This window comes from Ictalurus punctatus, unplaced genomic scaffold (genome assembly GCF_001660625.3).
Source record: "Ictalurus punctatus breed USDA103 unplaced genomic scaffold, Coco_2.0 tig00007355, whole genome shotgun sequence".
NCBI lineage: Eukaryota > Metazoa > Chordata > Actinopteri > Siluriformes > Ictaluridae > Ictalurus > Ictalurus punctatus.
In genome coordinates this window covers 31,114-49,673 of record NW_026521142.1, presented here as the reverse complement: position 1 = coordinate 49,673, position 18,560 = coordinate 31,114, and the positions used below count along the sequence as shown (strand labels likewise).

The window sequence follows — 18,560 nt, the reverse complement described above, 5'->3', positions numbered from 1 at the left end:
TTAAAAGGCCCCATTTGGGGTCAGCTTTCGCTTACGGCCATACCACTCTGAAAAAGCCTGATCTCATCTGAACTCGGAAGCAAAGCAGAGTTGGGCCTGGTTAGTACTCGGTTGGGAGACTGAATGGGAATACTAGGTGCTGTAAGCTTTTTATTTGGATCAGTGTTTTCATGGCCTCTGCACAACATCCTGTTTTGGGATAAAGGTTGGACACAGGTTTGAAGGGGACCCAATCAACAATCAGTCAGTCAGTCAGTCAGTCAGTCAGTCAGTCTTTTGATTACACTATTTAAATAGGCCCCATTTGGGGTCAGCTTTCGCTTACGGCCATACCACTCTGAAAAAGCCTGATCTCATCTGAACTCGGAAGCAAAGCAGAGTTGGGCCTGGTTAGTACTCGGTTGGGAGACTGAATGGGAATACTAGGTGCTGTAAGCTTTTTATTTGGATCAGTGTTTTCATGGCCTCTGCACAACATCCTGTTTTGGGATAAAGGTTGGACACAGGTTTGAAGGGGACCCAATCAATCAATCAATCAATCAGTCAGTCAGTCTTTTGATTACACTATTTAAATAGGCCCCATTTGGGGTCAGCTTTCGCTTACGGCCATACCACTCTGAAAAAGCCTGATCTCATCTGAACTCGGAAGCAAAGCAGAGTTGGGCCTGGTTAGTACTCGGTTGGGAGACTGAATGGGAATACTAGGTGCTGTAAGCTTTTTATTTGGATCAGTGTTTTCATGGCCTCTGCACAACATCCTGTTTTGGGATAAAGGTTGGACACAGGTTGAAGGGGACCCAATCAATCATCAGTCAGTCAGTCAGTCAGTCAGTCAGTCAGTCTTTTGATTACACTATTTAAATAGGCCCCATTTGGGGTCAGCTTTCGCTTACGGCCATACCACTCTGAAAAAGCCTGATCTCATCTGAACTCGGAAGCAAAGCAGAGTTGGGCCTGGTTAGTACTCGGTTGGGAGACTGAATGGGAATACTAGGTGCTGTAAGCTTTTTATTTGGATCAGTGTTTTCATGGCCTCTGCACAACATCCTGTTTTGGGATAAAGGTTGGACACAGGTTTGAAGGGGACCCAATCAATCAATCAGTCAGTCAGTCAGTCAGTCTTTTGATTACACTATTTAAATAGGCCCCATTTGGGGTCAGCTTTCGCTTACGGCCATACCACTCTGAAAAAGCCTGATCTCATCTGAACTCGGAAGCAAAGCAGAGTTGGGCCTGGTTAGTACTCGGTTGGGAGACTGAATGGGAATACTAGGTGCTGTAAGCTTTTTATTTGGATCAGTGTTTTCATGGCCTCTGCACAACATCCTGTTTTGGGATAAAGGTTGGACACAGGTTTGAAGGGGACCCAATCAATCAATCATCAGTCAGTCAGTCAGTCAGTCAGTCAGTCAGTTTTGATTACACTATTTAAATAGGCCCCATTTGGGGTCAGCTTTCGCTTACGGCCATACCACTCTGAAAAAGCCTGATCTCATCTGAACTCGGAAGCAAAGCAGAGTTGGGCCTGGTTAGTACTCGGTTGGGAGACTGAATGGGAATACTAGGTGCTGTAAGCTTTTTATTTGGATCAGTGTTTTCATGGCCTCTGCACAACATCCTGTTTTGGGATAAAGGTTGGACACAGGTTTGAAGGGGACCCAATCAATCAATCAATCAGTCAGTCAGTTTTGATTACACTATTTAAATAGGCCCCATTTGGGGTCAGCTTTCGCTTACGGCCATACCACTCTGAAAAAGCCTGATCTCATCTGAACTCGGAAGCAAAGCAGAGTTGGGCCTGGTTAGTACTGGTGGGAGACTGAATGGGAATACTAGGTGCTGTAAGCTTTTTATTTGGATCAGTGTTTCATGGCCTCTGCACAACATCCTGTTTTGGGATAAAGGTTGGACACAGGTTTGAAGGGGACCCAATCAATCAATCAGTCAGTCAGTCAGTCTTTTGATTACACTATTTAAATAGGCCCCATTTGGGGTCAGCTTTCGCTTACGGCCATACCACTCTGAAAAAGCCTGATCTCATCTGAACTCGGAAGCAAAGCAGAGTTGGGCCTGGTTAGTACTCGGTTGGGAGACTGAATGGGAATACTAGGTGCTGTAAGCTTTTTATTTGGATCAGTGTTTTCATGGCCTCTGCACAACATCCTGTTTTGGGATAAAGGTTGGACACAGGTTTGAAGGGGAATCAATCAATCAATCAGTCAGTCAGTCAGTCAGTCAGTCTTTTGATTACACTATTTAAATAGGCCCCATTTGGGGTCAGCTTTCGCTTACGGCCATACCACTCTGAAAAAGCCTGATCTCATCTGAACTCGGAAGCAAAGCAGAGTTGGGCCTGGTTAGTACTCGGTTGGGAGACTGAATGGGAATACTAGGTGCTGTAAGCTTTTTATTTGGATCAGTGTTTTCATGGCCTCTGCACAACATCCTGTTTTGGGATAAAGGTTGGACACAGGTTTGAAGGGGACCCAATCAATCAATCAATCAATCAGTCAGTCAGTTTTTGATTACACTATTTAAATAGGCCCCATTTGGGGTCAGCTTTCGCTTACGGCCATACCACTCTGAAAAAGCCTGATCTCATCTGAACTCGGAAGCAAAGCAGAGTTGGGCCTGGTTAGTACTCGGTTGGGAGACTGAATGGGAATACTAGGTGCTGTAAGCTTTTTATTTGGATCAGTGTTTCATGGCCTCTGCACAACATCCTGTTTTGGGATAAAGGTTGGACACAGGTTTGAAGGGGACCAATCAATCAATCAGTCAGTCAGTCAGTCAGTCAGTCAGTCTTTTGATTACACTATTTAAATAGGCCCCATTTGGGGTCAGCTTTCGCTTACGGCCATACCACTCTGAAAAAGCCTGATCTCATCTGAACTCGGAAGCAAAGCAGAGTTGGGCCTGGTTAGTACTCGGTTGGGAGACTGAATGGGAATACTAGGTGCTGTAAGCTTTTTATTTGGATCAGTGTTTTCATGGCCTCTGCACAACATCCTGTTTTGGGATAAAGGTTGGACACAGGTTTGAAGGGGACCCAATCAATCAATCAATCAATCAGTCAGTCAGTCTTTTGATTACACTATTTAAATAGGCCCCATTTGGGGTCAGCTTTCGCTTACGGCCATACCACTCTGAAAAAGCCTGATCTCATCTGAACTCGGAAGCAAAGCAGAGTTGGGCCTGGTTAGTACTCGGTTGGGAGACTGAATGGGAATACTAGGTGCTGTAAGCTTTTTATTTGGATCAGTGTTTTCATGGCCTCTGCACAACATCCTGTTTTGGGATAAAGGTTGGACACAGGTTTGAAGGGGACCCAATCAATCAATCAGTCAGTCAGTCAGTCAGTCAGTCAGTCTTTTGATTACACTATTTAAATAGGCCCCATTTGGGGTCAGCTTTCGCTTACGGCCATACCACTCTGAAAAAGCCTGATCTCATCTGAACTCGGAAGCAAAGCAGAGTTGGGCCTGGTTAGTACTCGGTTGGGAGACTGAATGGGAATACTAGGTGCTGTAAGCTTTTTATTTGGATCAGTGTTTTCATGGCCTCTGCACAACATCCTGTTTTGGGATAAAGGTTGGACACAGGTTTGAAGGGGACCCAATCAATCAATCAATCAGTCAGTCAGTCTTTTGATTACACTATTTAAATAGGCCCCATTTGGGGTCAGCTTTCGCTTACGGCCATACCACTCTGAAAAAGCCTGATCTCATCTGAACTCGGAAGCAAAGCAGAGTTGGGCCTGGTTAGTACTCGGTTGGGAGACTGAATGGGAATACTAGGTGCTGTAAGCTTTTTATTTGGATCAGTGTTTTCATGGCCTCTGCACAACATCCTGTTTTGGGATAAAGGTTGGACACAGGTTTGAAGGGGACCCAATCAATCAATCAATCAATCAGTCAGTCAGTCAGTCAGTCAGTCAGTCAGTCTTTTGATTACACTATTTAAATAGGCCCCATTTGGGGTCAGCTTTCGCTTACGGCCATACCACTCTGAAAAAGCCTGATCTCATCTGAACTCGGAAGCAAAGCAGAGTTGGGCCTGGTTAGTACTCGGTTGGGAGACTGAATGGGAATACTAGGTGCTGTAAGCTTTTTATTTGGATCAGTGTTTTCATGGCCTCTGCACAACATCCTGTTTTGGGATAAAGGTTGGACACAGGTTTGAAGGGGACCCAATCAATCAATCAATCATCAGTCAGTCAGTCTTTTGATTACACTATTTAAATAGGCCCCATTTGGGGTCAGCTTTCGCTTACGGCCATACCACTCTGAAAAAGCCTGATCTCATCTGAACTCGGAAGCAAAGCAGAGTTGGGCCTGGTTAGTACTCGGTGGGAGACTGAATGGGAATACTAGGTGCTGTAAGCTTTTTATTTGGATCAGTGTTTTCATGGCCTCTGCACAACATCCTGTTTTGGGATAAAGGTTGGACACAGGTTTGAAGGGGACCCAATCAATCAATCAGTCAGTCAGTCAGTCAGTCAGTCAGTCTTTTGATTACACTATTTAAATAGGCCCCATTTGGGGTCAGCTTTCGCTTACGGCCATACCACTCTGAAAAAGCCTGATCTCATCTGAACTCGGAAGCAAAGCAGAGTTGGGCCTGGTTAGTACTCGGTTGGGAGACTGAATGGGAATACTAGGTGCTGTAAGCTTTTTATTTGGATCAGTGTTTTCATGGCCTCTGCACAACATCCTGTTTTGGGATAAAGGTTGGACACAGGTTTGAAGGGGACCCAATCAATCAATCAATCAATCAGTCAGTCAGTCTTTTGATTACACTATTTAAATAGGCCCCATTTGGGGTCAGCTTTCGCTTACGGCCATACCACTCTGAAAAAGCCTGATCTCATCTGAACTCGGAAGCAAAGCAGAGTTGGGCCTGGTTAGTACTCGGTTGGGAGACTGAATGGGAATACTAGGTGCTGTAAGCTTTTTATTTGGATCAGTGTTTTCATGGCCTCTGCACAACATCCTGTTTTGGGATAAAGGTTGGACACAGGTTTGAAGGGGACCCAATCAATCAATCAGTCAGTCAGTCAGTCAGTCAGTCAGTCTTTTGATTACACTATTTAAATAGGCCCCATTTGGGGTCAGCTTTCGCTTACGGCCATACCACTCTGAAAAAGCCTGATCTCATCTGAACTCGGAAGCAAAGCAGAGTTGGGCCTGGTTAGTACTCGGTTGGGAGACTGAATGGGAATACTAGGTGCTGTAAGCTTTTTATTTGGATCAGTGTTTTCATGGCCTCTGCACAACATCCTGTTTTGGGATGAAGGTTGGACACAGGTTTGAAGGGGACCCAATCAATCAATCAATCAGTCAGTCAGTCTTTTGATTACACTATTTAAATAGGCCCCATTTGGGGTCAGCTTTCGCTTACGGCCATACCACTCTGAAAAAGCCTGATCTCATCTGACTCGGAAGCAAAGCAGAGTTGGGCCTGGTTAGTACTCGGTTGGGAGACTGAATGGGAATACTAGGTGCTGTAAGCTTTTTATTTGGATCAGTGTTTTCATGGCCTCTGCACAACATCCTGTTTTGGGATAAAGGTTGGACACAGGTTTGAAGGGGACCCCAATCAATCCAATCAATCAATCAGTCAGTCAGTCAGTCAGTCAGTCAGTCTTTTGATTACACTATTTAAATAGGCCCCATTTGGGGTCAGCTTTCGCTTACGGCCATACCACTCTGAAAAAGCCTGATCTCATCTGAACTCGGAAGCAAAGCAGAGTTGGGCCTGGTTAGTACTCGGTTGGGAGACTGAATGGGAATACTAGGTGCTGTAAGCTTTTTATTTGGATCAGTGTTTTCATGGCCTCTGCACAACATCCTGTTTTGGGATAAAGGTTGGACACAGGTTTGAAGGGGACCCAATCAATCAATCAGTCAGTCAGTCAGTCAGTCAGTCAGTTTTTGATTACACTATTTAAATAGGCCCCATTTGGGGTCAGCTTTCGCTTACGGCCATACCACTCTGAAAAAGCCTGATCTCATCTGAACTCGGAAGCAAAGCAGAGTTGGGCCTGGTTAGTACTCGGTTGGGAGACTGAATGGGAATACTAGGTGCTGTAAGCTTTTTATTTGGATCAGTGTTTTCATGGCCTCTGCACAACATCCTGTTTTGGGATAAAGGTTGGACACAGGTTTGAAGGGGACCCAATCAATCAATCAATCAGTCAGTCAGTCTTTTGATTACACTATTTAAATAGGCCCCATTTGGGGTCAGCTTTCGCTTACGGCCATACCACTCTGAAAAAGCCTGATCTCATCTGAACTCGGAAGCAAAGCAGAGTTGGGCCTGGTTAGTACTCGGTTGGGAGACTGAATGGGAATACTAGGTGCTGTAAGCTTTTTATTTGGATCAGTGTTTTCATGGCCTCTGCACAACATCCTGTTTTGGGATAAAGGTTGGACACAGGTTTGAAGGGGACCCAATCAATCAATCAGTCAGTCAGTCAGTCAGTCAGTCTTTTGATTACACTATTTAAATAGGCCCCATTTGGGGTCAGCTTTCGCTTACGGCCATACCACTCTGAAAAAGCCTGATCTCATCTGAACTCGGAAGCAAAGCAGAGTTGGGCCTGGTTAGTACTCGGTTGGGAGACTGAATGGGAATACTAGGTGCTGTAAGCTTTTTATTTGGATCAGTGTTTTCATGGCCTCTGCACAACATCCTGTTTTGGGATAAAGGTTGGACACAGGTTTGAAGGGGACCAATCAATCAATCAGTCAGTCAGTCTTTTGATTACACTATTTAAATAGGCCCCATTTGGGGTCAGCTTTCGCTTACGGCCATACCACTCTGAAAAAGCCTGATCTCATCTGAACTCGGAAGCAAAGCAGAGTTGGGCCTGGTTAGTACTCGGTTGGGAGACTGAATGGGAATACTAGGTGCTGTAAGCTTTTTATTTGGATCAGTGTTTTCATGGCCTCTGCACAACATCCTGTTTTGGGATAAAGGTTGGACACAGGTTTGAAGGGGACCCAATCAATCAATCAATCAGTCAGTCAGTCTTTTGATTACACTATTTAAATAGGCCCCATTTGGGGTCAGCTTTCGCTTACGGCCATACCACTCTGAAAAAGCCTGATCTCATCTGAACTCGGAAGCAAAGCAGAGTTGGGCCTGGTTAGTACTCGGTTGGGAGACTGAATGGGAATACTAGGTGCTGTAAGCTTTTTATTTGGATCAGTGTTTTCATGGCCTCTGCACAACATCCTGTTTTGGGATAAAGGTTGGACACAGGTTTGAAGGGGACCAATCAATCAATCAGTCAGTCAGTCAGTCAGTCAGTCAGTCAGTTTTGATTACACTATTTAAATAGGCCCCATTTGGGGTCAGCTTTCGCTTACGGCCATACCACTCTGAAAAAGCCTGATCTCATCTGAACTCGGAAGCAAAGCAGAGTTGGGCCTGGTTAGTACTCGGTTGGGAGACTGAATGGGAATACTAGGTGCTGTAAGCTTTTTATTTGGATCAGTGTTTTCATGGCCTCTGCACAACATCCTGTTTTGGGATAAAGGTTGGACACAGGTTTGAAGGGGACCCAATCAATCAATCAATCAGTCAGTCAGTCTTTTGATTACACTATTTAAATAGGCCCCATTTGGGGTCAGCTTTCGCTTACGGCCATACCACTCTGAAAAAGCCTGATCTCATCTGAACTCGGAAGCAAAGCAGAGTTGGGCCTGGTTAGTACTCGGTTGGGAGACTGAATGGGAATACTAGGTGCTGTAAGCTTTTTATTTGGATCAGTGTTTTCATGGCCTCTGCACAACATCCTGTTTTGGGATAAAGGTTGGACACAGGTTTGAAGGGGATCATCAATCAATCAATCAATCAGTCAGTCAGTCAGTCAGTCAGTCTTTTGATTACACTATTTAAATAGGCCCCATTTGGGGTCAGCTTTCGCTTACGGCCATACCACTCTGAAAAAGCCTGATCTCATCTGAACTCGGAAGCAAAGCAGAGTTGGGCCTGGTTAGTACTCGGTTGGGAGACTGAATGGGAATACTAGGTGCTGTAAGCTTTTTATTTGGATCAGTGTTTTCATGGCCTCTGCACAACATCCTGTTTTGGGATAAAGGTTGGACACAGGTTTGAAGGGGACCCAATCAATCAATCATCATCAGTCAGTCAGTCAGTCAGTCAGTCTTTTGATTACACTATTTAAATAGGCCCCATTTGGGGTCAGCTTTCGCTTACGGCCATACCACTCTGAAAAAGCCTGATCTCATCTGAACTCGGAAGCAAAGCAGAGTTGGGCCTGGTTAGTACTCGGTTGGGAGACTGAATGGGAATACTAGGTGCTGTAAGCTTTTTATTTGGATCAGTGTTTTCATGGCCTCTGCACAACATCCTGTTTTGGGATAAAGGTTGGACACAGGTTTGAAGGGGACCCAATCAATCAATCAATCAGTCAGTCAGTCAGTCTTTTGATTACACTATTTAAATAGGCCCCATTTGGGGTCAGCTTTCGCTTACGGCCATACCACTCTGAAAAAGCCTGATCTCATCTGAACTCGGAAGCAAAGCAGAGTTGGGCCTGGTTAGTACTCGGTTGGGAGACTGAATGGGAATACTAGGTGCTGTAAGCTTTTTATTTGGATCAGTGTTTTCATGGCCTCTGCACAACATCCTGTTTTGGGATAAAGGTTGGACACAGGTTTGAAGGGGACCCAATCAATCAATCAGTCAGTCAGTCAGTCAGTCAGTCTTTTGATTACACTATTTAAATAGGCCCCATTTGGGGTCAGCTTTCGCTTACGGCCATACCACTCTGAAAAAGCCTGATCTCATCTGAACTCGGAAGCAAAGCAGAGTTGGGCCTGGTTAGTACTCGGTTGGGAGACTGAATGGGAATACTAGGTGCTGTAAGCTTTTTATTTGGATCAGTGTTTTCATGGCCTCTGCACAACATCCTGTTTTGGGATAAAGGTTGGACACAGGTTTGAAGGGGACCCAATCAATCAATCAAGTCAGTCAGTCAGTCTTTTGATTACACTATTTAAATAGGCCCCATTTGGGGTCAGCTTTCGCTTACGGCCATACCACTCTGAAAAAGCCTGATCTCATCTGAACTCGGAAGCAAAGCAGAGTTGGGCCTGGTTAGTACTCGGTTGGGAGACTGAATGGGAATACTAGGTGCTGTAAGCTTTTATTTGGATCAGTGTTTTCATGGCCTCTGCACAACATCCTGTTTTGGGATAAAGGTTGGACACAGGTTTGAAGGGGACCCAATCAATCATCATCATCAGTCAGTCAGTCAGTCAGTCAGTCAGTCTTTTGATTACACTATTTAAATAGGCCCCATTTGGGGTCAGCTTTCGCTTACGGCCATACCACTCTGAAAAAGCCTGATCTCATCTGAACTCGGAAGCAAAGCAGAGTTGGGCCTGGTTAGTACTCGGTTGGGAGACTGAATGGGAATACTAGGTGCTGTAAGCTTTTTATTTGGATCAGTGTTTTCATGGCCTCTGCACAACATCCTGTTTTGGGATAAAGGTTGGACACAGGTTTGAAGGGGACCCAATCAATCAATCAGTCAGTCAGTCAGTCAGTCAGTCTTTTGATTACACTATTTAAATAGGCCCCATTTGGGGTCAGCTTTCGCTTACGGCCATACCACTCTGAAAAAGCCTGATCTCATCTGAACTCGGAAGCAAAGCAGAGTTGGGCCTGGTTAGTACTCGGTTGGGAGACTGAATGGGAATACTAGGTGCTGTAAGCTTTTTATTTGGATCAGTGTTTTCATGGCCTCTGCACAACATCCTGTTTTGGGATAAAGGTTGGACACAGGTTTGAAGGGGACCCAATCAATCAATCAATCAGTCAGTCAGTCAGTCAGTCTTTTGATTACACTATTTAAATAGGCCCCATTTGGGGTCAGCTTTCGCTTACGGCCATACCACTCTGAAAAAGCCTGATCTCATCTGAACTCGGAAGCAAAGCAGAGTTGGGCCTGGTTAGTACTCGGTTGGGAGACTGAATGGGAATACTAGGTGCTGTAAGCTTTTTATTTGGATCAGTGTTTTCATGGCCTCTGCACAACATCCTGTTTTGGGATAAAGGTTGGACACAGGTTTGAAGGGGACCCAATCAATCAATCAGTCAGTCAGTCAGTCAGTCAGTCAGTTTTGATTACACTATTTAAATAGGCCCCATTTGGGGTCAGCTTTCGCTTACGGCCATACCACTCTGAAAAAGCCTGATCTCATCTGAACTCGGAAGCAAAGCAGAGTTGGGCCTGGTTAGTACTCGGTTGGGAGACTGAATGGGAATACTAGGTGCTGTAAGCTTTTTATTTGGATCAGTGTTTTCATGGCCTCTGCACAACATCCTGTTTTGGGATAAAGGTTGGACACAGGTTTGAAGGGGACCCAATCAATCAATCAATCAGTCAGTCAGTCAGTCAGTCTTTTGATTACACTATTTAAATAGGCCCCATTTGGGGTCAGCTTTCGCTTACGGCCATACCACTCTGAAAAAGCCTGATCTCATCTGAACTCGGAAGCAAAGCAGAGTTGGGCCTGGTTAGTACTCGGTTGGGAGACTGAATGGGAATACTAGGTGCTGTAAGCTTTTTATTTGGATCAGTGTTTTCATGGCCTCTGCACAACATCCTGTTTTGGGATAAAGGTTGGACACAGGTTTGAAGGGGACCCAATCAATCAATCAGTCAGTCAGTCAGTCAGTCAGTCTTTTGATTACACTATTTAAATAGGCCCCATTTGGGGTCAGCTTTCGCTTACGGCCATACCACTCTGAAAAAGCCTGATCTCATCTGAACTCGGAAGCAAAGCAGAGTTGGGCCTGGTTAGTACTCGGTTGGGAGACTGAATGGGAATACTAGGTGCTGTAAGCTTTTTATTTGGATCAGTGTTTTCATGGCCTCTGCACAACATCCTGTTTTGGGATAAAGGTTGGACACAGGTTTGAAGGGGACCCAATCAATCAATCAGTCAGTCAGTCAGTCAGTCTTTTGATTACACTATTTAAATAGGCCCCATTTGGGGTCAGCTTTCGCTTACGGCCATACCACTCTGAAAAAGCCTGATCTCATCTGAACTCGGAAGCAAAGCAGAGTTGGGCCTGGTTAGTACTCGGTTGGGAGACTGAATGGGAATACTAGGTGCTGTAAGCTTTTTATTTGGATCAGTGTTTTCATGGCCTCTGCACAACATCCTGTTTTGGGATAAAGGTTGGACACAGGTTTGAAGGGGACCCAATCAAGTCAGTCAGTCAGTCTTTTGATTACACTATTTAAATAGGCCCCATTTGGGGTCAGCTTTCGCTTACGGCCATACCACTCTGAAAAAGCCTGATCTCATCTGAACTCGGAAGCAAAGCAGAGTTGGGCCTGGTTAGTACTCGGTTGGGAGACTGAATGGGAATACTAGGTGCTGTAAGCTTTTTATTTGGATCAGTGTTTTCATGGCCTCTGCACAACATCCTGTTTTGGGATAAAGGTTGGACACAGGTTTGAAGGGGACCCAATCAATCAATCAATCAGTCAGTCAGTCTTTTGATTACACTATTTAAATAGGCCCCATTTGGGGTCAGCTTTCGCTTACGGCCATACCACTCTGAAAAAGCCTGATCTCATCTGAACTCGGAAGCAAAGCAGAGTTGGGCCTGGTTAGTACTCGGTTGGGAGACTGAATGGGAATACTAGGTGCTGTAAGCTTTTTATTTGGATCAGTGTTTTCATGGCCTCTGCACAACATCCTGTTTTGGGATAAAGGTTGGACACAGGTTTGAAGGGGACCCATCAATCAATCAGTCAGTCAGTCAGTCAGTCAGTCAGTCAGTCTTTTGATTACACTATTTAAATAGGCCCCATTTGGGGTCAGCTTTCGCTTACGGCCATACCACTCTGAAAAAGCCTGATCTCATCTGAACTCGGAAGCAAAGCAGAGTTGGGCCTGGTTAGTACTCGGTTGGGAGACTGAATGGGAATACTAGGTGCTGTAAGCTTTTTATTTGGATCAGTGTTTTCATGGCCTCTGCACAACATCCTGTTTTGGGATAAAGGTTGGACACAGGTTTGAAGGGGACCCAATCAATCAATCAATCAGTCAGTCAGTCTTTTGATTACACTATTTAAATAGGCCCCATTTGGGGTCAGCTTTCGCTTACGGCCATACCACTCTGAAAAAGCCTGATCTCATCTGAACTCGGAAGCAAAGCAGAGTTGGGCCTGGTTAGTACTCGGTTGGGAGACTGAATGGGAATACTAGGTGCTGTAAGCTTTTTATTTGGATCAGTGTTTTCATGGCCTCTGCACAACATCCTGTTTTGGGATAAAGGTTGGACACAGGTTTGAAGGGACCCAATCAATCATCATCATCAATCAGTCAGTCAGTCAGTCAGTCAGTCAGTCAGTCTTTCATTTGACACTATTTAAATAGGCCCCATTTGGGGTCAGCTTTCGCTTACGGCCATACCACTCTGAAAAAGCCTGATCTCATCTGAACTCGGAAGCAAAGCAGAGTTGGGCCTGGTTAGTACTCGGTTGGGAGACTGAATGGGAATACTAGGTGCTGTAAGCTTTTTATTTGGATCAGTGTTTTCATGGCCTCTGCACAACATCCTGTTTTGGGATAAAGGTTGGACACAGGTTTGAAGGGGACCCAATCAATCATCAATCAGTCAGTCAGTCAGTCAGTCAGTCTTTTGATTACACTATTTAAATAGGCCCCATTTGGGGTCAGCTTTCGCTTACGGCCATACCACTCTGAAAAAGCCTGATCTCATCTGAACTCGGAAGCAAAGCAGAGTTGGGCCTGGTTAGTACTCGGTTGGGAGACTGAATGGGAATACTAGGTGCTGTAAGCTTTTTATTTGGATCAGTGTTTTCATGGCCTCTGCACAACATCCTGTTTTGGGATAAAGGTTGGACACAGGTTTGAAGGGGACCCAATCAATCAATCAATCATCAGTCAGTCAGTCTTTTGATTACACTATTTAAATAGGCCCCATTTGGGGTCAGCTTTCGCTTACGGCCATACCACTCTGAAAAAGCCTGATCTCATCTGAACTCGGAAGCAAAGCAGAGTTGGGCCTGGTTAGTACTCGGTTGGGAGACTGAATGGGAATACTAGGTGCTGTAAGCTTTTTATTTGGATCAGTGTTTTCATGGCCTCTGCACAACATCCTGTTTTGGGATAAAGGTTGGACACAGGTTTGAAGGGGACCCAATCAATCAATCAGTCAGTCAGTCAGTCAGTCAGTCAGTCTTTTGATTACACTATTTAAATAGGCCCCATTTGGGGTCAGCTTTCGCTTACGGCCATACCACTCTGAAAAAGCCTGATCTCATCTGAACTCGGAAGCAAAGCAGAGTTGGGCCTGGTTAGTACTCGGTTGGGAGACTGAATGGGAATACTAGGTGCTGTAAGCTTTTTATTTGGATCAGTGTTTTCATGGCCTCTGCACAACATCCTGTTTTGGGATAAAGGTTGGACACAGGTTTGAAGGGGACCCAATCAATCAATCAATCAGTCAGTCAGTCTTTTGATTACACTATTTAAATAGGCCCCATTTGGGGTCAGCTTTCGCTTACGGCCATACCACTCTGAAAAAGCCTGATCTCATCTGAACTCGGAAGCAAAGCAGAGTTGGGCCTGGTTAGTACTCGGTTGGGAGACTGAATGGGAATACTAGGTGCTGTAAGCTTTTTATTTGGATCAGTGTTTTCATGGCCTCTGCACAACATCCTGTTTTGGGATAAAGGTTGGACACAGGTTTGAAGGGGACCAATCAATCAATCAATCATCAGTCAGTCATCAGTCAGTCAGTCAGTCTTTTGATTACACTATTTAAATAGGCCCCATTTGGGGTCAGCTTTCGCTTACGGCCATACCACTCTGAAAAAGCCTGATCTCATCTGAACTCGGAAGCAAAGCAGAGTTGGGCCTGGTTAGTACTCGGTTGGGAGACTGAATGGGAATACTAGGTGCTGTAAGCTTTTTATTTGGATCAGTGTTTTCATGGCCTCTGCACAACATCCTGTTTTGGGATAAAGGTTGGACACAGGTTTGAAGGGGACCCAATCAATCAATCAGTCAGTCAGTCAGTCAGTCTTTTGATTACACTATTTAAATAGGCCCCATTTGGGGTCAGCTTTCGCTTACGGCCATACCACTCTGAAAAAGCCTGATCTCATCTGAACTCGGAAGCAAAGCAGAGTTGGGCCTGGTTAGTACTCGGTTGGGAGACTGAATGGGAATACTAGGTGCTGTAAGCTTTTTATTTGGATCAGTGTTTTCATGGCCTCTGCACAACATCCTGTTTTGGGATAAAGGTTGGACACAGGTTTGAAGGGGACCCAATCAATCATCATCAGTCAGTCAGTCAGTCAGTCAGTCTTTTGATTACACTATTTAAATAGGCCCCATTTGGGGTCAGCTTTCGCTTACGGCCATACCACTCTGAAAAAGCCTGATCTCATCTGAACTCGGAAGCAAAGCAGAGTTGGGCCTGGTTAGTACTCGGTTGGGAGACTGAATGGGAATACTAGGTGCTGTAAGCTTTTTATTTGGATCAGTGTTTTCATGGCCTCTGCACAACATCCTGTTTTGGGATAAAGGTTGGACACAGGTTTGAAGGGGACCCAATCAATCAATCAGTCAGTCAGTCAGTCAGTCTTTTGATTACACTATTTAAATAGGCCCCATTTGGGGTCAGCTTTCGCTTACGGCCATACCACTCTGAAAAAGCCTGATCTCATCTGAACTCGGAAGCAAAGCAGAGTTGGGCCTGGTTAGTACTCGGTTGGGAGACTGAATGGGAATACTAGGTGCTGTAAGCTTTTTATTTGGATCAGTGTTTTCATGGCCTCTGCACAACATCCTGTTTTGGGATAAAGGTTGGACACAGGTTTGAAGGGGACCAATCAATCAATCAAGTCAGTCAGTCAGTCTTTTGATTACACTATTTAAATAGGCCCCATTTGGGGTCAGCTTTCGCTTACGGCCATACCACTCTGAAAAAGCCTGATCTCATCTGAACTCGGAAGCAAAGCAGAGTTGGGCCTGGTTAGTACTCGGTTGGGAGACTGAATGGGAATACTAGGTGCTGTAAGCTTTTTATTTGGATCAGTGTTTTCATGGCCTCTGCACAACATCCTGTTTTGGGATAAAGGTTGGACACAGGTTTGAAGGGGACCCAATCAATCAATCAATCAGTCAGTCAGTCTTTTGATTACACTATTTAAATAGGCCCCATTTGGGGTCAGCTTTCGCTTACGGCCATACCACTCTGAAAAAGCCTGATCTCATCTGAACTCGGAAGCAAAGCAGAGTTGGGCCTGGTTAGTACTCGGTTGGGAGACTGAATGGGAATACTAGGTGCTGTAAGCTTTTTATTTGGATCAGTGTTTTCATGGCCTCTGCACAACATCCTGTTTTGGGATAAAGGTTGGACACAGGTTTGAAGGGGACCCAATCAATCAATCAGTCAGTCAGTCAGTCAGTCAGTCAGTCTTTTGATTACACTATTTAAATAGGCCCCATTTGGGGTCAGCTTTCGCTTACGGCCATACCACTCTGAAAAAGCCTGATCTCATCTGAACTCGGAAGCAAAGCAGAGTTGGGCCTGGTTAGTACTCGGTTGGGAGACTGAATGGGAATACTAGGTGCTGTAAGCTTTTTATTTGGATCAGTGTTTTCATGGCCTCTGCACAACATCCTGTTTTGGGATAAAGGTTGGACACAGGTTTGAAGGGGACCCAATCAATCAATCAATCAGTCAGTCAGTCAGTCTTTTGATTACACTATTTAAATAGGCCCCATTTGGGGTCAGCTTTCGCTTACGGCCATACCACTCTGAAAAAGCCTGATCTCATCTGAACTCGGAAGCAAAGCAGAGTTGGGCCTGGTTAGTACTCGGTTGGGAGACTGAATGGGAATACTAGGTGCTGTAAGCTTTTTATTTGGATCAGTGTTTTCATGGCCTCTGCACAACATCCTGTTTTGGGATAAAGGTTGGACACAGGTTTGAAGGGGACCCAATCAATCAATCAGTCAGTCAGTCAGTCAGTCAGTCAGTCTTTTGATTACACTATTTAAATAGGCCCCATTTGGGGTCAGCTTTCGCTTACGGCCATACCACTCTGAAAAAGCCTGATCTCATCTGAACTCGGAAGCAAAGCAGAGTTGGGCCTGGTTAGTACTCGGTTGGGAGACTGAATGGGAATACTAGGTGCTGTAAGCTTTTTATTTGGATCAGTGTTTTCATGGCCTCTGCACAACATCCTGTTTTGGGATAAAGGTTGGACACAGGTTTGAAGGGGACCCAATCAATCAATCAATCAGTCAGTCAGTCTTTTGATTACACTATTTAAATAGGCCCCATTTGGGGTCAGCTTTCGCTTACGGCCATACCACTCTGAAAAAGCCTGATCTCATCTGAACTCGGAAGCAAAGCAGAGTTGGGCCTGGTTAGTACTCGGTTGGGAGACTGAATGGGAATACTAGGTGCTGTAAGCTTTTTATTTGGATCAGTGTTTTCATGGCCTCTGCACAACATCCTGTTTTGGGATAAAGGTTGGACACAGGTTTGAAGGGGACCCAATCAATCAATCAATCAATCAGTCAGTCAGTCAGTCAGTCAGTCTTTTGATTACACTATTTAAATAGGCCCCATTTGGGGTCAGCTTTCGCTTACGGCCATACCACTCTGAAAAAGCCTGATCTCATCTGAACTCGGAAGCAAAGCAGAGTTGGGCCTGGTTAGTACTCGGTTGGGAGACTGAATGGGAATACTAGGTGCTGTAAGCTTTTTATTTGGATCAGTGTTTTCATGGCCTCTGCACAACATCCTGTTTTGGGATAAAGGTTGGACACAGGTTTGAAGGGGACCCAATCAATCAATCAGTCATCAGTCAGTCAGTCAGTCAGTCAGTCTTTTGATTACACTATTTAAATAGGCCCCATTTGGGGTCAGCTTTCGCTTACGGCCATACCACTCTGAAAAAGCCTGATCTCATCTGAACTCGGAAGCAAAGCAGAGTTGGGCCTGGTTAGTACTCGGTTGGGAGACTGAATGGGAATACTAGGTGCTGTAAGCTTTTTATTTGGATCAGTGTTTTCATGGCCTCTGCACAACATCCTGTTTTGGGATAAAGGTTGGACACAGGTTTGAAGGGGACCCAATCAATCAATCAATCAGTCAGTCAGTCTTTTGATTACACTATTTAAATAGGCCCCATTTGGGGTCAGCTTTCGCTTACGGCCATACCACTCTGAAAAAGCCTGATCTCATCTGAACTCGGAAGCAAAGCAGAGTTGGGCCTGGTTAGTACTCGGTTGGGAGACTGAATGGGAATACTAGGTGCTGTAAGCTTTTTATTTGGATCAGTGTTTTCATGGCCTCTGCACAACATCCTGTTTTGGGATAAAGGTTGGACACAGGTTTGAAGGGGACCCAATCAATCAATCAGTCAGTCAGTCAGTCAGTCAGTCTTTTGATTACACTATTTAAATAGGCCCCATTTGGGGTCAGCTTTCGCTTACGGCCATACCACTCTGAAAAAGCCTGATCTCATCTGAACTCGGAAGCAAAGCAGAGTTGGGCCTGGTTAGTACTCGGTTGGGAGACTGAATGGGAATACTAGGTGCTGTAAGCTTTTTATTTGGATCAGTGTTTTCATGGCCTCTGCACAACATCCTGTTTTGGGATAAAGGTTGGACACAGGTTTGAAGGGGACCCAATCAATCAATCAGTCAGTCAGTCTTTTGATTACACTATTTAAATAGGCCCCATTTGGGGTCAGCTTTCGCTTACGGCCATACCACTCTGAAAAAGCCTGATCTCATCTGAACTCGGAAGCAAAGCAGAGTTGGGCCTGGTTAGTACTCGGTTGGGAGACTGAATGGGAATACTAGGTGCTGTAAGCTTTTTATTTGGATCAGTGTTTTCATGGCCTCTGCACAACATCCTGTTTTGGGATAAAGGTTGGACACAGGTTTGAAGGGGACCCAATCAATCAATCAATCAGTCAGTCAGTCTTTTGATTACACTATTTAAATAGGCCCCATTTGGGGTCAGCTTTCGCTTACGGCCATACCACTCTGAAAAAGCCTGATCTCATCTGAACTCGGAAGCAAAGCAGAGTTGGGCCTGGTTAGTACTCGGTTGGGAGACTGAATGGGAATACTAGGTGCTGTAAGCTTTTTATTTGGATCAGTGTTTTCATGGCCTCTGCACAACATCCTGTTTTGGGATAAAGGTTGGACACAGGTTTGAAGGGGACCCAATCAATCAATCAGTCAGTCAGTCAGTCAGTCAGTCTTTTGATTACACTATTTAAATAGGCCCCATTTGGGGTCAGCTTTCGCTTACGGCCATACCACTCTGAAAAAGCCTGATCTCATCTGAACTCGGAAGCAAAGCAGAGTTGGGCCTGGTTAGTACTCGGTTGGGAGACTGAATGGGAATACTAGGTGCTGTAAGCTTTTTATTTGGATCAGTGTTTTCATGGCCTCTGCACAACATCCTGTTTTGGGATAAAGGTTGGACACAGGTTTGAAGGGGAC

General features: G+C 45.0%; 63 non-coding genes and 3 pseudogenes across 63 annotated transcripts; all 66 read left to right on the top strand.

The window, feature by feature from the left end:
• The first annotated feature begins 29 nt into the window (after positions 1–29).
• On the top strand, positions 30–148 carry LOC128632138 (5S ribosomal RNA). Its single transcript, XR_008396085.1, has one exon. It is a non-coding gene; the product is annotated as a 5S ribosomal RNA (ribosomal RNA).
• Positions 149–319: 171 nt separating this feature from the next.
• On the top strand, positions 320–438 carry LOC128632137 (5S ribosomal RNA). Its single transcript, XR_008396084.1, has one exon. It is a non-coding gene; the product is annotated as a 5S ribosomal RNA (ribosomal RNA).
• Positions 439–598: 160 nt separating this feature from the next.
• On the top strand, positions 599–717 carry LOC128632136 (5S ribosomal RNA). The gene has a single exon (XR_008396083.1). It is a non-coding gene; the product is annotated as a 5S ribosomal RNA (ribosomal RNA).
• Positions 718–887: 170 nt separating this feature from the next.
• On the top strand, positions 888–1,006 carry LOC128632135 (5S ribosomal RNA). The gene has a single exon (XR_008396082.1). It is a non-coding gene; the product is annotated as a 5S ribosomal RNA (ribosomal RNA).
• A 160-nt stretch (positions 1,007–1,166) lies between these two features.
• On the top strand, positions 1,167–1,285 carry LOC128632134 (5S ribosomal RNA). Its single transcript, XR_008396081.1, has one exon. It is a non-coding gene; the product is annotated as a 5S ribosomal RNA (ribosomal RNA).
• A 173-nt stretch (positions 1,286–1,458) lies between these two features.
• On the top strand, positions 1,459–1,577 carry LOC128632133 (5S ribosomal RNA). The gene has a single exon (XR_008396080.1). It is a non-coding gene; the product is annotated as a 5S ribosomal RNA (ribosomal RNA).
• A 154-nt stretch (positions 1,578–1,731) lies between these two features.
• LOC128632140 (uncharacterized) lies at positions 1,732–1,848 on the top strand (annotated as a pseudogene).
• Positions 1,849–2,003: 155 nt separating this feature from the next.
• LOC128632132 (5S ribosomal RNA) lies at positions 2,004–2,122 on the top strand. The gene has a single exon (XR_008396079.1). It is a non-coding gene; the product is annotated as a 5S ribosomal RNA (ribosomal RNA).
• Positions 2,123–2,286: 164 nt separating this feature from the next.
• Positions 2,287–2,405, top strand: LOC128632130 (5S ribosomal RNA). Its single transcript, XR_008396077.1, has one exon. It is a non-coding gene; the product is annotated as a 5S ribosomal RNA (ribosomal RNA).
• A 159-nt stretch (positions 2,406–2,564) lies between these two features.
• On the top strand, positions 2,565–2,683 carry LOC128632129 (5S ribosomal RNA). Its single transcript, XR_008396076.1, has one exon. It is a non-coding gene; the product is annotated as a 5S ribosomal RNA (ribosomal RNA).
• Positions 2,684–2,849: 166 nt separating this feature from the next.
• Positions 2,850–2,968, top strand: LOC128632128 (5S ribosomal RNA). The gene has a single exon (XR_008396075.1). It is a non-coding gene; the product is annotated as a 5S ribosomal RNA (ribosomal RNA).
• Positions 2,969–3,128: 160 nt separating this feature from the next.
• On the top strand, positions 3,129–3,247 carry LOC128632127 (5S ribosomal RNA). Its single transcript, XR_008396074.1, has one exon. It is a non-coding gene; the product is annotated as a 5S ribosomal RNA (ribosomal RNA).
• A 168-nt stretch (positions 3,248–3,415) lies between these two features.
• Positions 3,416–3,534, top strand: LOC128632126 (5S ribosomal RNA). Its single transcript, XR_008396073.1, has one exon. It is a non-coding gene; the product is annotated as a 5S ribosomal RNA (ribosomal RNA).
• Positions 3,535–3,690: 156 nt separating this feature from the next.
• Positions 3,691–3,809, top strand: LOC128632124 (5S ribosomal RNA). Its single transcript, XR_008396072.1, has one exon. It is a non-coding gene; the product is annotated as a 5S ribosomal RNA (ribosomal RNA).
• Positions 3,810–3,989: 180 nt separating this feature from the next.
• On the top strand, positions 3,990–4,108 carry LOC128632123 (5S ribosomal RNA). Its single transcript, XR_008396071.1, has one exon. It is a non-coding gene; the product is annotated as a 5S ribosomal RNA (ribosomal RNA).
• Positions 4,109–4,267: 159 nt separating this feature from the next.
• LOC128632139 (uncharacterized) lies at positions 4,268–4,385 on the top strand (annotated as a pseudogene).
• A 168-nt stretch (positions 4,386–4,553) lies between these two features.
• On the top strand, positions 4,554–4,672 carry LOC128632122 (5S ribosomal RNA). The gene has a single exon (XR_008396070.1). It is a non-coding gene; the product is annotated as a 5S ribosomal RNA (ribosomal RNA).
• A 160-nt stretch (positions 4,673–4,832) lies between these two features.
• Positions 4,833–4,951, top strand: LOC128632121 (5S ribosomal RNA). Its single transcript, XR_008396069.1, has one exon. It is a non-coding gene; the product is annotated as a 5S ribosomal RNA (ribosomal RNA).
• Positions 4,952–5,119: 168 nt separating this feature from the next.
• On the top strand, positions 5,120–5,238 carry LOC128632120 (5S ribosomal RNA). Its single transcript, XR_008396068.1, has one exon. It is a non-coding gene; the product is annotated as a 5S ribosomal RNA (ribosomal RNA).
• Positions 5,239–5,394: 156 nt separating this feature from the next.
• Positions 5,395–5,512, top strand: LOC128632143 (uncharacterized; annotated as a pseudogene).
• A 178-nt stretch (positions 5,513–5,690) lies between these two features.
• LOC128632118 (5S ribosomal RNA) lies at positions 5,691–5,809 on the top strand. The gene has a single exon (XR_008396066.1). It is a non-coding gene; the product is annotated as a 5S ribosomal RNA (ribosomal RNA).
• A 167-nt stretch (positions 5,810–5,976) lies between these two features.
• Positions 5,977–6,095, top strand: LOC128632117 (5S ribosomal RNA). The gene has a single exon (XR_008396065.1). It is a non-coding gene; the product is annotated as a 5S ribosomal RNA (ribosomal RNA).
• Positions 6,096–6,251: 156 nt separating this feature from the next.
• On the top strand, positions 6,252–6,370 carry LOC128632116 (5S ribosomal RNA). The gene has a single exon (XR_008396064.1). It is a non-coding gene; the product is annotated as a 5S ribosomal RNA (ribosomal RNA).
• A 164-nt stretch (positions 6,371–6,534) lies between these two features.
• On the top strand, positions 6,535–6,653 carry LOC128632115 (5S ribosomal RNA). The gene has a single exon (XR_008396063.1). It is a non-coding gene; the product is annotated as a 5S ribosomal RNA (ribosomal RNA).
• A 151-nt stretch (positions 6,654–6,804) lies between these two features.
• LOC128632114 (5S ribosomal RNA) lies at positions 6,805–6,923 on the top strand. Its single transcript, XR_008396062.1, has one exon. It is a non-coding gene; the product is annotated as a 5S ribosomal RNA (ribosomal RNA).
• A 156-nt stretch (positions 6,924–7,079) lies between these two features.
• Positions 7,080–7,198, top strand: LOC128632112 (5S ribosomal RNA). The gene has a single exon (XR_008396060.1). It is a non-coding gene; the product is annotated as a 5S ribosomal RNA (ribosomal RNA).
• Positions 7,199–7,367: 169 nt separating this feature from the next.
• Positions 7,368–7,486, top strand: LOC128632111 (5S ribosomal RNA). The gene has a single exon (XR_008396059.1). It is a non-coding gene; the product is annotated as a 5S ribosomal RNA (ribosomal RNA).
• A 156-nt stretch (positions 7,487–7,642) lies between these two features.
• On the top strand, positions 7,643–7,761 carry LOC128632110 (5S ribosomal RNA). Its single transcript, XR_008396058.1, has one exon. It is a non-coding gene; the product is annotated as a 5S ribosomal RNA (ribosomal RNA).
• Positions 7,762–7,931: 170 nt separating this feature from the next.
• LOC128632108 (5S ribosomal RNA) lies at positions 7,932–8,050 on the top strand. Its single transcript, XR_008396057.1, has one exon. It is a non-coding gene; the product is annotated as a 5S ribosomal RNA (ribosomal RNA).
• A 170-nt stretch (positions 8,051–8,220) lies between these two features.
• On the top strand, positions 8,221–8,339 carry LOC128632107 (5S ribosomal RNA). The gene has a single exon (XR_008396056.1). It is a non-coding gene; the product is annotated as a 5S ribosomal RNA (ribosomal RNA).
• A 160-nt stretch (positions 8,340–8,499) lies between these two features.
• Positions 8,500–8,618, top strand: LOC128632105 (5S ribosomal RNA). The gene has a single exon (XR_008396054.1). It is a non-coding gene; the product is annotated as a 5S ribosomal RNA (ribosomal RNA).
• Positions 8,619–8,782: 164 nt separating this feature from the next.
• LOC128632104 (5S ribosomal RNA) lies at positions 8,783–8,901 on the top strand. Its single transcript, XR_008396053.1, has one exon. It is a non-coding gene; the product is annotated as a 5S ribosomal RNA (ribosomal RNA).
• Positions 8,902–9,058: 157 nt separating this feature from the next.
• On the top strand, positions 9,059–9,177 carry LOC128632103 (5S ribosomal RNA). Its single transcript, XR_008396052.1, has one exon. It is a non-coding gene; the product is annotated as a 5S ribosomal RNA (ribosomal RNA).
• Positions 9,178–9,349: 172 nt separating this feature from the next.
• LOC128632102 (5S ribosomal RNA) lies at positions 9,350–9,468 on the top strand. Its single transcript, XR_008396051.1, has one exon. It is a non-coding gene; the product is annotated as a 5S ribosomal RNA (ribosomal RNA).
• A 164-nt stretch (positions 9,469–9,632) lies between these two features.
• On the top strand, positions 9,633–9,751 carry LOC128632101 (5S ribosomal RNA). The gene has a single exon (XR_008396050.1). It is a non-coding gene; the product is annotated as a 5S ribosomal RNA (ribosomal RNA).
• Positions 9,752–9,915: 164 nt separating this feature from the next.
• LOC128632100 (5S ribosomal RNA) lies at positions 9,916–10,034 on the top strand. The gene has a single exon (XR_008396049.1). It is a non-coding gene; the product is annotated as a 5S ribosomal RNA (ribosomal RNA).
• Positions 10,035–10,200: 166 nt separating this feature from the next.
• LOC128632099 (5S ribosomal RNA) lies at positions 10,201–10,319 on the top strand. The gene has a single exon (XR_008396048.1). It is a non-coding gene; the product is annotated as a 5S ribosomal RNA (ribosomal RNA).
• Positions 10,320–10,483: 164 nt separating this feature from the next.
• LOC128632098 (5S ribosomal RNA) lies at positions 10,484–10,602 on the top strand. Its single transcript, XR_008396047.1, has one exon. It is a non-coding gene; the product is annotated as a 5S ribosomal RNA (ribosomal RNA).
• A 164-nt stretch (positions 10,603–10,766) lies between these two features.
• LOC128632097 (5S ribosomal RNA) lies at positions 10,767–10,885 on the top strand. Its single transcript, XR_008396046.1, has one exon. It is a non-coding gene; the product is annotated as a 5S ribosomal RNA (ribosomal RNA).
• A 160-nt stretch (positions 10,886–11,045) lies between these two features.
• On the top strand, positions 11,046–11,164 carry LOC128632096 (5S ribosomal RNA). Its single transcript, XR_008396045.1, has one exon. It is a non-coding gene; the product is annotated as a 5S ribosomal RNA (ribosomal RNA).
• A 149-nt stretch (positions 11,165–11,313) lies between these two features.
• On the top strand, positions 11,314–11,432 carry LOC128632094 (5S ribosomal RNA). The gene has a single exon (XR_008396043.1). It is a non-coding gene; the product is annotated as a 5S ribosomal RNA (ribosomal RNA).
• A 156-nt stretch (positions 11,433–11,588) lies between these two features.
• Positions 11,589–11,707, top strand: LOC128632093 (5S ribosomal RNA). The gene has a single exon (XR_008396042.1). It is a non-coding gene; the product is annotated as a 5S ribosomal RNA (ribosomal RNA).
• A 171-nt stretch (positions 11,708–11,878) lies between these two features.
• On the top strand, positions 11,879–11,997 carry LOC128632092 (5S ribosomal RNA). Its single transcript, XR_008396041.1, has one exon. It is a non-coding gene; the product is annotated as a 5S ribosomal RNA (ribosomal RNA).
• A 156-nt stretch (positions 11,998–12,153) lies between these two features.
• On the top strand, positions 12,154–12,272 carry LOC128632091 (5S ribosomal RNA). Its single transcript, XR_008396040.1, has one exon. It is a non-coding gene; the product is annotated as a 5S ribosomal RNA (ribosomal RNA).
• Positions 12,273–12,453: 181 nt separating this feature from the next.
• Positions 12,454–12,572, top strand: LOC128632090 (5S ribosomal RNA). Its single transcript, XR_008396039.1, has one exon. It is a non-coding gene; the product is annotated as a 5S ribosomal RNA (ribosomal RNA).
• Positions 12,573–12,739: 167 nt separating this feature from the next.
• Positions 12,740–12,858, top strand: LOC128632089 (5S ribosomal RNA). The gene has a single exon (XR_008396038.1). It is a non-coding gene; the product is annotated as a 5S ribosomal RNA (ribosomal RNA).
• Positions 12,859–13,017: 159 nt separating this feature from the next.
• On the top strand, positions 13,018–13,136 carry LOC128632088 (5S ribosomal RNA). The gene has a single exon (XR_008396037.1). It is a non-coding gene; the product is annotated as a 5S ribosomal RNA (ribosomal RNA).
• A 168-nt stretch (positions 13,137–13,304) lies between these two features.
• LOC128632087 (5S ribosomal RNA) lies at positions 13,305–13,423 on the top strand. The gene has a single exon (XR_008396036.1). It is a non-coding gene; the product is annotated as a 5S ribosomal RNA (ribosomal RNA).
• Positions 13,424–13,579: 156 nt separating this feature from the next.
• Positions 13,580–13,698, top strand: LOC128632086 (5S ribosomal RNA). Its single transcript, XR_008396035.1, has one exon. It is a non-coding gene; the product is annotated as a 5S ribosomal RNA (ribosomal RNA).
• A 173-nt stretch (positions 13,699–13,871) lies between these two features.
• On the top strand, positions 13,872–13,990 carry LOC128632085 (5S ribosomal RNA). Its single transcript, XR_008396034.1, has one exon. It is a non-coding gene; the product is annotated as a 5S ribosomal RNA (ribosomal RNA).
• Positions 13,991–14,150: 160 nt separating this feature from the next.
• Positions 14,151–14,269, top strand: LOC128632083 (5S ribosomal RNA). Its single transcript, XR_008396032.1, has one exon. It is a non-coding gene; the product is annotated as a 5S ribosomal RNA (ribosomal RNA).
• A 166-nt stretch (positions 14,270–14,435) lies between these two features.
• LOC128632082 (5S ribosomal RNA) lies at positions 14,436–14,554 on the top strand. Its single transcript, XR_008396031.1, has one exon. It is a non-coding gene; the product is annotated as a 5S ribosomal RNA (ribosomal RNA).
• Positions 14,555–14,714: 160 nt separating this feature from the next.
• On the top strand, positions 14,715–14,833 carry LOC128632081 (5S ribosomal RNA). The gene has a single exon (XR_008396030.1). It is a non-coding gene; the product is annotated as a 5S ribosomal RNA (ribosomal RNA).
• Positions 14,834–14,989: 156 nt separating this feature from the next.
• Positions 14,990–15,108, top strand: LOC128632080 (5S ribosomal RNA). The gene has a single exon (XR_008396029.1). It is a non-coding gene; the product is annotated as a 5S ribosomal RNA (ribosomal RNA).
• A 156-nt stretch (positions 15,109–15,264) lies between these two features.
• LOC128632079 (5S ribosomal RNA) lies at positions 15,265–15,383 on the top strand. The gene has a single exon (XR_008396028.1). It is a non-coding gene; the product is annotated as a 5S ribosomal RNA (ribosomal RNA).
• A 168-nt stretch (positions 15,384–15,551) lies between these two features.
• Positions 15,552–15,670, top strand: LOC128632078 (5S ribosomal RNA). Its single transcript, XR_008396027.1, has one exon. It is a non-coding gene; the product is annotated as a 5S ribosomal RNA (ribosomal RNA).
• Positions 15,671–15,830: 160 nt separating this feature from the next.
• Positions 15,831–15,949, top strand: LOC128632077 (5S ribosomal RNA). The gene has a single exon (XR_008396026.1). It is a non-coding gene; the product is annotated as a 5S ribosomal RNA (ribosomal RNA).
• A 168-nt stretch (positions 15,950–16,117) lies between these two features.
• Positions 16,118–16,236, top strand: LOC128632076 (5S ribosomal RNA). The gene has a single exon (XR_008396025.1). It is a non-coding gene; the product is annotated as a 5S ribosomal RNA (ribosomal RNA).
• A 156-nt stretch (positions 16,237–16,392) lies between these two features.
• On the top strand, positions 16,393–16,511 carry LOC128632075 (5S ribosomal RNA). Its single transcript, XR_008396024.1, has one exon. It is a non-coding gene; the product is annotated as a 5S ribosomal RNA (ribosomal RNA).
• A 172-nt stretch (positions 16,512–16,683) lies between these two features.
• Positions 16,684–16,802, top strand: LOC128632074 (5S ribosomal RNA). The gene has a single exon (XR_008396023.1). It is a non-coding gene; the product is annotated as a 5S ribosomal RNA (ribosomal RNA).
• Positions 16,803–16,973: 171 nt separating this feature from the next.
• On the top strand, positions 16,974–17,092 carry LOC128632072 (5S ribosomal RNA). The gene has a single exon (XR_008396021.1). It is a non-coding gene; the product is annotated as a 5S ribosomal RNA (ribosomal RNA).
• Positions 17,093–17,248: 156 nt separating this feature from the next.
• LOC128632071 (5S ribosomal RNA) lies at positions 17,249–17,367 on the top strand. Its single transcript, XR_008396020.1, has one exon. It is a non-coding gene; the product is annotated as a 5S ribosomal RNA (ribosomal RNA).
• A 164-nt stretch (positions 17,368–17,531) lies between these two features.
• Positions 17,532–17,650, top strand: LOC128632070 (5S ribosomal RNA). The gene has a single exon (XR_008396019.1). It is a non-coding gene; the product is annotated as a 5S ribosomal RNA (ribosomal RNA).
• Positions 17,651–17,802: 152 nt separating this feature from the next.
• On the top strand, positions 17,803–17,921 carry LOC128632069 (5S ribosomal RNA). The gene has a single exon (XR_008396018.1). It is a non-coding gene; the product is annotated as a 5S ribosomal RNA (ribosomal RNA).
• Positions 17,922–18,077: 156 nt separating this feature from the next.
• On the top strand, positions 18,078–18,196 carry LOC128632068 (5S ribosomal RNA). The gene has a single exon (XR_008396017.1). It is a non-coding gene; the product is annotated as a 5S ribosomal RNA (ribosomal RNA).
• A 164-nt stretch (positions 18,197–18,360) lies between these two features.
• Positions 18,361–18,479, top strand: LOC128632067 (5S ribosomal RNA). Its single transcript, XR_008396016.1, has one exon. It is a non-coding gene; the product is annotated as a 5S ribosomal RNA (ribosomal RNA).
• Positions 18,480–18,560: the final 81 nt, after the last annotated feature.